The following is a 13985-nucleotide window of genomic DNA, read 5'->3' on the forward strand; positions in this document are numbered from 1 at the left end:
TCAAAGTACAGTAAGTAAAAGTGACCTGCTGGTTAGATTTTATGTGTTGGAAGTAATGAGCTATGAGTCATGCTTATTATCTTTTCTTTATCAGCAATGATTAGAGCAATAACAAAGGGGGTATTTCTATGCAACATGAAATGTGAGAAGCTATCTGTTAGTGAATTTACAACAATCAACATCATACTGCACAAAACTATTCGTACCTCTGGGAGAGGATTTAAAATAATTTTCATTCAACCAAGAAGTTTGTTTCTGTTTCTTCTCTTCTAAAATTTGTCTTCAAGACTTCAGGATGCCACATTTATTTGTAAAGTAATATTTTCGAAGCATGAACTGAGGAATAATTTCTACAAGTTATGATTTTAGTCACGTTTTTACTCGTGGACGTCTGGATAGCTATAGATTTTCTGAAGAAACATAAATGAAAAATATTTAGACCCAAAGCTTGAAGTGGCACAAAAAGGTTTAGAACCAAATGATGAACAATGGACCCCTCCTTCCAGGTAATACAACACACAACTGAAGTAATCCTCGACAGAGGGAAATCTATCCATCTAAAGGAATCAATTATTCATTGTACTCTGTCTTTCTGCTGGTCAGTTAGAAGGCAGAAGCTTTCTCTTGGAATTGTGGTTGAAACAGGAGAAAAGTTTCTCCCTTCACTCTGACGGCTTCCAGCTAGAGAGGTCTCTTTCTCAGCAGCAGGCCCCTCAGCGCGAGCCTGACCCAAGCTTCCAGAATAGACTGAACATCTATTAATCAAGTTAATGACTTGAAAGAAAAATATGCTCAACTTTGCAAAGTGCACTTAATGATAGCAAGTTCAATATAAAGCCCATATCTTTACATCAGCAGCAGCAGAAACTCAGGAGCTTAAAATGAGGAGCTCAAGCAAATCTCTTCAAAACAGATCAATACAGCCCACAGTGGGTGAAGAATTGGTATATTATTCATGAGCTATAATGACTGTTCAGCCTTATCATGTCAAGCTTGCGAAATATGAATTTATGTTACTGTATGCATCACATCAACCCAGCAAAAATAATGATGCACAATACTACAGTACGCTCGTATCTGACACAACCACTTTCATTTACTCCAGTCAAAAGCCAGTGGTCATTATCTAATCATTGCTGAGCCCCTCATCAGGCTGATCCCGTTGTTGCTGCAGACATAATTAACACACTCTTGCTGGATAATCCTTAATTATTTGCCTGTGAACTAGATGACATTCTTTTATTGTTGTTAGGTGAGAGCTGTTGAGTCCAATCTGAGGTCTAAGAACTCTGTGATAGTTTAATTCCAAATTTAATTGGCGCTTCAGACAGAGAGAAATTAATCCATTTTAACATGTCCCATGCTAGAAAACTTTATAGACGTTTTCCAAGGTCACTGTCTTCCAGAAATAAGCCACGCTTGAAGCTGCTCGCATTTTCAGAACTGGTCTCAAATTAAAATCCTCTCATTAAATCTGGCTGAGGTTCTTAACTGGACTGTTTACTCAGCAAGTAAAATTCGTCATCAACCTGAATGTATTTCTGAACAGTAAACCAACAGTACAAGGACATGCATATAAACGCCATATTCTGCATCTAAAGAGGATCATGTACTTCGGATGCTTCCTGTGAGACCTTCTCTAATATCTTCATGCCTGAAACAGACAGCAGAATGAACATGATCTGCATAAAGAACATGATCAGACGGAGCCAGTGGTGGATTTTAATGTAGGCAAAATGGCAACACGGGTAGCATAGCTTAGCCTAGAGGCATCAGGAATGTTTTTTTAAAAAGTCAGTCAGTTGCACCCAACAGTGCTGCTGTTATCTGTGTTCATGCCACTATAATAGGAAGCCCCACTGTAAGCTCAGTGTGAAAATATTGCTGAACACTGCAACTGGTCAGAAAGCCGAAAGTCGAATCAGATTCACAGCTTCAGTTTGTGAGCTCACTTAATCCTGAAAGACACGGCCATACAAAAACAGGTAAAAAAAAAAAAAAGCTCAACCTTTAAGGTGATTTATAGGAGTACTTTGGAGATAAAAATATTACAAAAATATTCAATTATTTTTGTAATATTTTAGGAAAATGTTACAGTGTTACAATGCTGATTTCGATGGCAGAATTTCCCGTGAGCTGTTGACAGAGTAACGTAGAAGAATTTGCCTCAGTAAAAAACATCTGAATTTGCCTCATTGATTTCTTATCTTTTTACCAATAGAAAATTATGAATAGCAACATAATTGCAAAACATGCAACTTTTGGTACACATCAAAGTCACACATCGTGCCAAATATGCAGGTTCTCACCCATACTTTGAAGCCCCATGGGTGTTGCTTGTGTCTCGTGTATTGTTTGAAGTCGCAAAAACAAATTTAGGACATTGGGTGTGGAGCAATGGGTTATGTTTCACTGCTGGCACCTGTTCATACTCTCTAACCAACATATTGTGCTCCAATTATCATCCTAAAGGGAATGCTGGTGGTAGCAAATGGTCAGACTGGTCTTGGGCCACACCTTGCTTTGAAGAGCCATTTCAAAATTTCTACAAAATACCTATGCTATCCTCCCAGAATCTGAGCTTTAACAAACAATAGGAGTAGCATTCCATGACTGGATAAAAGGATGTAATCGTTAAGGCTGGGTAAAAACCCTGAAGAAAAGTCAATATGTGTACATTTTAATTTTTGTTTGAAATAGATACGTTGAGCATTACAACACTGAGCCTCATAGGGGATAAAAGACCAATGAAGCAGTTTTTAAGGTGCCATATTCCATCCACCCATGGTCTATTTTGCTAATCTGTGCAAGATAACATGAAGGTGTCTCCAGCGGTCATTGGGTATGTGGTGGGGTAAAACCCAGTTGCTAGTACATTCCAGAGCAACCCAATCAAAAGTTAAAAGACTTCCTTTACACTAGAGAGAAATGATTAAAAAGAGTTTTGTTAATAGCATTGGTGCTCCACTGTGCCAGTTTTTAGCACTGGTGCCGAGCAGCAAGATTATCCTGGATGCTTCCAGATGGAGTTTGTCTCTTCTTTTCATGTACAAGTTGATTCTTTCTGGGTACCCCAGCTTCCTCTCACAGCCCAAAAACATGACTACTGGGGTAAATTGGTCTCTATAAACTTGACATTAGTCATGAGTGCATGCATGGCTGTTTGTCCTCTGTATCTGGGTTACTCAATGATAGACTCTTCCCTGCCTGTTGCTGGAGATAGAATCTAGTCTCCTCCACAAACAACTCCGCAGGGATAAGTGTGTATAGAAATTTCTCCAGCACAACCCAGGCGCTTCCAAAATGATTCTGAAAAAAAACAACAAAAAAAACAGTCTTGGTTGCTTCAATAGGAAGGGTAATTTTCAGTGCATGTGGCAAAATTCACACCTGTAACATTTAACTCCCTCATTGAAGCATAGTGTTTAATGTATTCACTGCTTGTTACCACAGTGAATGAGATAAGAGCTATAATGTGTTCAACTGATTCAATCACAAATAGTACATACATGTGAATTAAATGGTGAAAGATATTTTAAAAAGGTTTCGAAAGTAAACAGTTAAATGAACAAGTAAAACATGCATAACTACTTAAAACAAAATTATGACTACCTTTATCCATTCATGCTTATATAATAGCTTGAGTCAAAGACTGCTGACTTGACAGTTGTTCAGCAGACAGTCCGTTTCCCCCTCTGCAAGGAGGTCATGAAAAAAAGGTTTGCTAATTAGGGAGTTAGCTGTCTAGAGTGCTCACTTATACTAAAAATCTTCTCAAGAATGCCCTGCAACAGTTTTGAAATGCATTGCTCATTGAGTAATGAATATATGAAATATATGGGCTTCTATTTTTCTTGTAAACAGCTAAAATAAATGAACTTTGCAAAGATATTCCAGTTTATTAAGATGGGTTTTTATGAGGCAGCAGGAGTTCAGGAAGATACAGCAGCTTGTCCATGAGGTGCCTGTCAGGAATGACATTTAAAATTGAATATAAAAGAAACAGATCCAAGCAGGAGAAGCAAGCACAAGGGAAATGTGAACAGTCTGTATTGACTGTAGCTGTAAAAAACAAGTCTGACTAACACCAGTGTATAAAGTGTTACAGTAGTCAAACAAGTATATAATGAAAGCGTGGATCCCCTTTCCATATCCCTGTTTGAAATCAAGCATGTTGAAAGTCGTTCAAATGAAGTGTTGGCATGGACAATTCAAAGATTGTTTTAGTTAAAAGGCATGACTGTGGTCTAATGATATATATGTAGGTATGTCATCTATATTGAGGATTTTAAAAGAATGCAAATGAAACAGAATCCATTAATGAATGCATGGACAGGCTGAAAACACTTGGCTACGTAAGGCTTTAGAAAACGTCAAGATTTTAAAACTGTTTGGCAACATTTTGGCATAGAGTAACATACAAGATAAAAGTGACTTCCAAAAAACAAAATGCAGTTGGATGTCATAGCATAGCTGGTTGGTAGCTTTGTATCTGTGCTGAAAGCCTAATTCACAGTTTTCTAAAGGAACCTGGTATTACTACAGATTTTTTTATTTTTATAGTATGATTTGAGACTCATTTTACTTCATTTGATAAAAAAATTTCCCAAGAATATTGCTAAACCCTTGTTTTGTCTCTATTAATTAAATATCATGTATCATGTCATCATGTATGGCACCCAATGTAGCTGTGAAAAGAAAGACATTTTCTAATATTTAATGTGTAAATGAAAAGCTTATATTTTTCACTTAGGGCAGTCTTTGTCTAATGTGTGATTGTTTCACTTTGCAGCATTTATCTGAAACTGCAAAATTGAAACCGAAACAATATAGAAATAAGAACTCTGGAAAATATGCTTGGTAACAAAATAAATATTCTGCCATTTGGAATTAGTTGATTTGAAATTGTCAAGTGCGAGAAATGATCAAAGTCCAAACCTTGTTAAAAAGAGAGAACAAAACACAGATTTATTACATCTGTACAGATGGAGAACCCAGAACAGAGAAAGGAATCACTTCTCTATATATACTGTTTGATGCCCTTCGCACACAGACAGGGTGTCATTGCTGATATTCTAAAAAAGCTCATCAGATTAATACACATAGTGAGAAAAATGCAACCTTTAGTTAAAAACCAGTTTCAGGCAGAATATTCTGTGCCTAATAACAATCACTCAGCCGTTGGGTCTGGTCTGTCACTCCGGAGGTATGACAATTATTTACTTATCGCACTGGAGCAAACTTCTGAAGGCTAGAAGAGAAACAATGACTCTGTAAGTCTGAGTAAAATATAATAAACTGATTAAACATTGTAAGATTAACATTAAATAAACTTCTAATAAAAGTAAACATACTGTGAATAATTATTTTATTCCACAAAATCTTGAAGTATCTTTTAGTTAGAATAACAATTGTATTTTATTCAGTGTGTAGAGATTTGTGCTAAGCAATGAAAAAAATAAATAAATAAAATATCGGAAACTAAAGAAATGTTTTTCTTTCTTAATGTGGACAAACCCCTGGCAACAGAAGGATTGTATTTCAGCCTTCTAATATGATGGTGTGTGGACGGGAAGCTGTTAACTTGGCACTTACATTAGTTGAGGAACATTAATCCAGATGGATTTACATGCAGTGGCTATTACAAATGGATTGTCGTTGATTTAACAGTAAATCCACCAACCCTAGACATTGGTTTTTGCCCTTGATGGAACATTAACAATAGTCTTTAAGATTCTTGAGTGGAATATTAAAAATGTTTTACTCTGCTCTGTGCACAGATACTTTACATGCACATTGGCTCAGATGCATAGACAGAAACGCTTATTTCAGGATTCATCAACACTTCTCTGGGATCCAGGCTACAGGATCACACTTTCTGTAGACCCCCAACCCACTTCAATTAGTGACCTCCACAGGCTCTCTGAGAAGAGTGCTGAGATCCTCTTCACATCAGTGTGATCAGAAAGTATGATTAATGCTCGCTATCCATCGGCGCTAAGACTAATCATCCAAATATTCACAAAGCCATTAATACCTCTCAAAATACTGGCTGGAAAATCCGCTTTACACAGCATTTTGGGATAGCCTGTCTGCTGCATAGCCTTCTTGAAAAGTGAGTCATTAAAAACACACACTTCTGTACAGATAGATTTAGAGCAGGGGTCTCAAACTCCAGTCCTCGAGGGCCGCAGTCCTGCAACTTTTAGATGTGCCTCTGCTGCACCACACCTGAATGGAATAATTAAGGTTCTGGAGAACTGGTCTACACAAGGTGGACGTAATTAAGCCATTTCAGTTTTTAGATGTGTACTTGTGGCACATCTAAAAACTGCAGGACTGTGGCCCTCGAGGACTGGAGTTTGAGACCCCTGATTTAGAGAGATGGATCTATAGGTACCCATCCATCCATCCATCCATCCATCCATCCATCCATCCATCCATCCAGAAAAAAGTTTTACAACAGACTAAACCTACATAAGGTGGAAGAAAAATTCTTGTTTTATTGTTAAATGTTTTTACCAATAAAAGATCTGAAAATAGTGATGTTCATTTAATTTCCACAATCTTTACTCTATGGATTTTATAATAAAGATACAAGAATATAAGTAACCTGTAACAGTAACGAGATCCATAATAATTGAAGCAGCTGCTTCTAAAATTCACAGTTCATGTAGCTAAATGCATTGATCAACCAGCAATAAAAAGGTCAAAAACAACGTAATTTCTACTTCACTGTTATCTTTGTGTTTATATATTATATATTTATTACAATGCAACGCAATATAAAAAACTTCAAAGTAGCACAAACTAAGCTTTCCCAATGTACAATATATCATATTTGTGGATTTATTGCCATTTTCTAAATAACATTTTAAACGGTTTCACTGAGATTACGTCCTGAAAGCTCGAAAGGTTTTCTGATTGCAGCTCTTATTTTTGTTCGCTGGCCTAATGCTCAATTTCAATTGGTCAAATAAAAGAGTCGCCTCTACAACTAATCACCCATCTGTGGCCATTGTCTACAAGAAGCATATGTGACTGAGATTTCTGTTTAATATAATGAGGATGGAGATAAGTAGCATTTGATTACTTCCTCACAAACAATGCAGGCAGAATTCGAGTATGAGGCACATAGAGATTGGTCCATGCACAGATATCATGCTAATAACACTACTTAGCTCCACCACCCACATAAAAAAAAAAAAAAAAAAACAACTTCTGAATTTTAACCAGCCAGATATTATTCCTGCACTATTTGTTCCATGGTGTATCGAGCACACTAACACAGAATGGACAAGAAATCACTTTTCACTTTCTGGTTTTTGTTGAAGTGATTAGATCATTTGATAGCATCATTCCACAGTTCCTATTTTCTCCACTGTGGGATGTTCCCCAAGGGAGAACACAGACCATAATGATTTTCCAGAAATATTATCAACCTGGGCTGATGCCGAAGGTGGCTATTACTGTAATAATACTCTTACCTCATGTGTAGATAAGGTCCAGCCTACAAATCAGCAGTTCATCATTTGAAAATATAGCCAGGTGTGGTTTTCTGCTCTCACCCAAAGGCTTCTCTTAGATTCTGTAATCAGCCCTAGGTTTCTTGTTTTCTATATTAGTGTCAAAGGATTTTTTAACCATAATATATTTCTTACTTTAATAAAAAAAAGTTAGAGAAATCTGAACTAATTATCTTTTTTCAAACAAGAGCAAATAAATATAGGAGTACCCAAACCAGACTGGCTAATGTCTAGTTCATATGACAAGACAATTATGCCGATTTCTGACTCAATTTTCCACTTTTGACAATCTTAAACATGCTACATTTATTGTGACCGTTCTAAAGATAGTCTAATGAGACATTTCTGTCATGTGTGGCGTGTTAAGAATGATCTAGTCTGATACTACTTTATGAAGCCCATACATGAGCATATAGGAGACAAGTACTCATGATTACTGTAAAAGCTACTGTATGTGGTGTTACTCAGACATCAGTTTGAAATTACAACATAACACAAGTACTTATCTGTGATTGTTGAACATCAGTATGTTGTTTGATGAACATCGACGGTACTTGGAAGATTTTTAGACAAAAAAATCCACTAAAAGCAGGACTGCACACATTTACAATAGAGTAGAATGAAGTAAGATGGCACTCTTCATTACTGGAAGCTCGGTAGGCAGCTAGTTGGGGGGGAAAAAAAGACTAACTTCTATTTCTTCTTGAGATAATTAAAACAGAATGTCACTGCTGCTACACTGCAGATCCGAGGATAGCCATTAAGAATAACCATTAGGGCCCATTTTCATTTCATCTTGAAGATGCTTTTATCGGCAGAGATTTGAAAGTGAAGGCACAGAGAGAAGTCTCACATGTCAGCAAGTTTAGGGCAAACAATGCACCAAGTGTCAGACTAATAGTGGTAAAGAAAAAATATTTACCTCCCCCCCACCTATCCAAGAGCACCTCTTAGAAAATCTCTGTCCTCCTGAACTCAAGTGGCTATTGACTTGTTTTTCATGGAACAGTACAATGCGAGTCTATTCAGCAACTACAAAGGTGGGATGATGGGAGATCAGTCTTTGTTAAGGAGCACCACAGTGTGAAATTGAGCGTTGCTGTTGGATGCAACAGCATTTATTAATGTTCATGCTTGCTAATCTCTGTTAGCTTATCAGTCCATGATAAACATCCACATTTTCCCCACGGATGGAATAATAATACAGACCTATGAATATTCATGTGCTGAAACTGCAAAGAGTGCATGGTGATTGAAAGATATTGCAAACCATTGCTGCGTGATGCTGAATTTAGTTTAGATTAAAAACAAAAACAGGGCCTTGCAAAACTATTCATACCTCACAAGCTTTTTTTGTTTTAGATTTACAGTAGGTCTGGACTTTGACTTGACCAAGCTGAGATTGGAATGGACCCAAAGAAGAACTTTGATTCTACTCCTAAATTCTTTGCAGCCTCTAGCAGGTTTTTTAGTGTTCTATTTTTAACCCTCCTTTGATCCTGTGACACCATTATGTTGGGCCAGGCATGAGCCTTTTTAGCAAAGATTTCAATTAGACTGTAACCAGATTCAAAAAGTAAAACTACAGTTAGATTCAGAGAAATTTTTTTCATCCAGATTTTCTCTGCCAATTCCAAGCTGCTTTCTCAAGTTTGTCAAGCAAGAAACTTCATAAGCATACAGGCAGAAATCCATACATAAAACAATACATGAAAATAATGTTTCAGCAATAAAATACAGAAGTGTTACAGAGAATTTACCACCCTCAAAGATTATAAAATTTTCTAAGAGGAAAATGTAATTTTAAAGATCAGAGCTGTCAGTAAACAATTCCCTCTTCATGTCTAAACTTCAAACACCTCTCCTGGGAAATGTTCTGTTTTTCAGTCCAAGGATAAAACATGACTCATTCTGTGATTTGAAGACAGGTCTACGTTTGCTGTGTTACAAGGCCCAGAGTCACCTCATCCCTTCAGTGTGTGCGCTACATGTATTTAAAACATCCTGCAGAAATGTTAATGATGATCCGTAGTACCTGAAACTTATAGAGCTGTTAATATTACAGAACCATGAAACATCACATTACAGATTTCATCTCTTTTGATTCTGAATTATTCGGTCAGACTCGCTCATTGGAGATTTTTATGAATTAGTGTCAGAAATGTACATTAGCTTAACACAGGGTCCCATTTCGGCAAAGGTTTCCAGCTAGTTATTGCACTATTTTGGGAGGACTACACGTTGGCGGAAAAACTTCATGAACATGTATTCAGTTCTTCTTCTTTGGTAGAAGAAGTACTCCCCTCCCCTCTTCTTTGGTATATAGCTTTTGCCATTTGAGCTGACTGGAGTTGAAGAGGAGTGGAAATGGCTGAAAACATGGCTAAAAACCTTTCTAAGGCAGGAAAGGGAGAATTAGCTGGTAAGGGGAATGCTTCAAAGGAACAGGATCTTGATGGCGATGAGCGTCATCTTTCAGCTGATCAACTAGCTGAGCAAAACAAACCAGCACAACGATGGCTCAAATAACAAAATCCGACAGTATGAGGAAAAGATACCGGGACGCAATTAACTGAAAAAATGTTGAGTTAGAACTGGAAGGAAAAGTTTGTGAACTAAGGCACATAATTTGATCTTTTGTTGGAACAACAAAAATGTATTCAAAGTTCATGCATTTACAGTTAGTGCATAAAATAGCATCAAAATAACTTAAAATACTCATGAACTTTTTGTGTTCACTGTTGAAGGAATTATGAAGGTTAAAAATGTCATTAAATTGGCATTAAAAAGCACTAAATTCGATTAGTGGATTTCTGCTGAAAGCCTGTTTCAGCATGAGCTGCCTGTTTAATGTCAAACCTCAGCATCTCATCTGGATCTATGATCAGACTTTGTATAGGTCACATCAAAATCTTCATTATGTGTTTTTTAAGCAGTGGATTGAACTACAGTGCTTCAGGTTAAATGTGACAAAAGAGTAAAAACAAGATATCTGCAAGCAGGAAAATGCTTTTCAGCAGCATTTCAATAGTACATAACAAAAATGGAGTAAGATAATAAATGTGTAAAAAATGCTGACATTTCCTTGACATCGTGTTTGTCTCTTACACACATCTACTTATCATTTTCGCCACCACCTGACAGGAATGATTGTGACAGCAGTTCATCTGCCTGCCATAACAGAATTATACAAAATCTTAACATAGACAGAAAATAAATATAAGCAGGTTGTGGTCATATCAGATATTTAAAAAATACTGACACACTGGCCATCTAAGCATAAATAATATCTTAATGGGCTCCTCTTCAACTGAGAAGAAGTAAAATGCAAAATGATAGCATCCAATGTGTTTCAAATGTAAAAATATGATGCTTAGATGACGTTTCAAACTGCATGAAATGGCAGTGAGGTTAATCAATGATTTTGAGTGGACGTTTTGTCAATGTTTCTGTTTACATTTTTGTAGTAAATCAATTGCATTTTGCATTGCTCCCTTGAAGGGAAACAAAATGGACAAGAGGTTGCACAAAGATACTTTCCATTTAAAAAACAACTAAATTTATTTACATTTATCCTTGCCTATTTGTGAGCCAGGAGTTGTGGATTTACCCAGTTGTGAATTTATTTTCCTAAGTGCAGATTTATTTGTAGAGCATATCTAAGCCATTCAAAAGAAAATACTTCTGAAGGTGAAATACCTAGGTACTACCTCACTACTTGACACAATATTAGATGGTATTTGCCAAGCAGCCAACGCAGCAGCAGCATTCATTTCCAATTCCGCTAATTGACTGTATAGCCAAGAGCAGAGATATGGAAGACCATAAATGCTGGTTTCTCCTTTACAGTTTCCACTGTTCAAGTCCATTTAAAAAGGTATATTTAGTATTTACATTACTAAAAGAGGCAGTTTTAATAGTTTTTATACAGGATCTCTAGAATTTCAGCTATTCAGATGTGGTTGTAGTTATTTATGTGGTTGAATGGCTCAAAGCCTAGACTAAATGCAAATGAGAAGCAAGATTAGGACTTGAAGACTAATGTTCACAGAAGCTCATCATCCAGCCAGACTGACCTTGAGCTACTTTGCAAAGATGTGCAAAGCTGGTAGCCACATGCAACAAAATACCTGTAGCTGCAGCGAAAAAAAAAAATTCTACACAGAAGTGATGCTTAAAAATGCTACACATTTCAGATTTTTATTTTTAAGAACTGAGGTTGTCAAAATTCCTGTTTTTTTTTTGTTTTGTTTTTTCTTTGCAAAGATACCAACTGTTCATAACACAAATCCTGCCAACTGAAATCCACACTCTGAAGACAGTTTAGCTCTGACATGAATTTTAGATTTGTGATACTTTCAGAGGGAGCTTTGTGAATGAACCTACCACATAATGCTTTTTTTGCTTGAATTGTTTTCCTTCACAGCTGTCCTATTTTTCAACTTTGTTTGGATGCAGCTAAATACTTCAGTGGATGACCATGCACCACGCTGGCACCAGCTGCTGCCAAAAGATTAACTTCAAAGGCTCTACATATCTTCAAGAATGCATTTCTGTTTTTAAGGAGGAAACAAAAACAAGCCGTTTTTTCCACCTTTAGTAGCAAGCGTCCATCTCCGGCACACAGACCGGGGAATGAGATCCTGTTGGTTGTATTTCAGTCTATTCTGTCGCACAGCACCTAATCTGAGTCTTGGATGAAAGATACGTTTTGATGAGGGTTGTATGAGAATTTAATGAGGCAAGATAGGAGTGAGCCTGGAGCTACTGCACCCCATTGATGTGAGATGTTTTAAGGGGATTCCTTCTTCTTTGCCTTTATGTTGGATGCGTTTGTGTGCGAGTCTAAAACAAAGCAAGTGTATTGCAAATTTTGCCTGATATGATTTATTTATTTATTTTAAATAGCTGCTTGTGAAGTTCGCTGTGACCTTGATTTGAACTGCTTCAAAGCCATCGTTTAACCTGAAAGGACACACCACATATAACATTTACCTAAAACTGTCTTTGTCAGATAACACTGTTGCACCCTCGCAAAATCCCCTGATCCATCTTTAGTTGAAAGTCGAGGCTTATTCAAAGGCATGCCTTGGGCAACATACATCTGAAGTAAAGGAAGATCAGCTTCTCCAGCTGCCCTTTGATTTCAGGACGCCCCACTGTAAGTCTTGATTTTTTTAGTGTGTTTATTAGCTGCTACATCAGATTTTTGATGGTCTCTGTTCAGAGGTGGAAAGCACTGGAGTCGTCCTCGGGGATAAATATGTGTGCATTCAATGAGGTAATGTGTTCTAATGGGCTTTCCATTCACTTCCTTGTAGTCTTCTCAACATAGCCCTTTAATGTTTCTGTCTGCATACAGGCATCTTCTCTAGTGTTCCCGTAACAGGTCTCCTAGAGGTCAATTAGCGATAATGAAGCAATAATGTGGTTTACTGCAAACCTAATTAGATTTGGTTTAGCCAGTGGGCTCTCTGATGTCCCCTCTAAGAGCCTAAACTATGCATATCATTTTCTGGGTGTTTGCTTCATTTTACTTCATGTGGACAAGAAGCAGTTTCCACACAGGAAGCTGTAACACTTGCTGTCAAAGATTCAAATGGTTACCTTTTAAGCCTCCATCACTATCATCTAATTAGTGGGAATCTGCTCTTTTACACAAGTCATAATATGGAGGCTGTTTATTTAAAAAAATAACAAGTGAAGAAGCCAAATATTTCCCTAAATACAGTGCAAACATACTTACACTCCTTAAACTTGTTCAAATGTTGCCATTTTACCAGCAGATGTATCTACTCCAGTGCTTCTAATGATTTAGGCAATAAGTTAAAGTTTTTTGGTGCCAGCAAAACGAGCCATTTCAAAACCTACAGTATATAATATCAAAAATCAGCAGGCACTGGCTCTCACCTAGCAACCCTAACAGAGCCCATTATGTTCCCAGACAACAAGCAGAGTTTGAGCATGTTTGTTCAGCTGGTTTTACTGCAGTATGCGCTAAAAATGGCTGCTGGAAAAAACATGTGTTTTGTTGTTGACTTACCATTCAGACACCACTTTCTTGTTGATTGTTCAGCAGGATCTTCTTCTGCTATGGCTGTATAATTGCTCTTCTGTTTGCAGCCATTTTCACTTGCAAGTGCAAATGTTGAGTTGGGGGGGCGTGGCCATCAGTAGCTTATTAAGATTTAAAGTAACAAGAGGCCCTAAAACCGATCATTCTGAAAGGAGTTCAAAATAACTAATCAGATCAAAATCTCATTATCAAAGTATGACTTTGTGAAAAAAAAAAATGTATTGGACATGATCTGTATGGTCCATAGACCTATCCTAACCTGTTCATGCCAACATAAGTCACATTTCAGAGTTTTACAGAAATATCACCTGGTAGACTAAGACATCCATCCATCCATCCATTTCCTGTTCACCCTTGTCCCTTAGAGGGCTCGGTAGGGTTGC

General features: G+C 37.1%; 1 long non-coding RNA gene across 1 annotated transcript in view; it reads right to left on the bottom strand.

Moving 5' to 3' along the window:
* LOC122840839 overlaps positions 1 to 13659 on the bottom strand; it is a 32786-nt gene extending 19127 nt beyond the window's left edge. The window contains exon 1 of the long non-coding RNA XR_006372296.1: positions 13570 to 13659. This is a non-coding gene — a long non-coding RNA (uncharacterized LOC122840839). The remainder of the gene's footprint in view (positions 1 to 13569) is intronic.
* Positions 13660 to 13985: the final 326 nt, after the last annotated feature.

The sequence above is a fragment of the Gambusia affinis genome, linkage group LG12 (assembly GCF_019740435.1).
Source record: "Gambusia affinis linkage group LG12, SWU_Gaff_1.0, whole genome shotgun sequence".
Lineage (NCBI taxonomy): Eukaryota > Metazoa > Chordata > Actinopteri > Cyprinodontiformes > Poeciliidae > Gambusia > Gambusia affinis.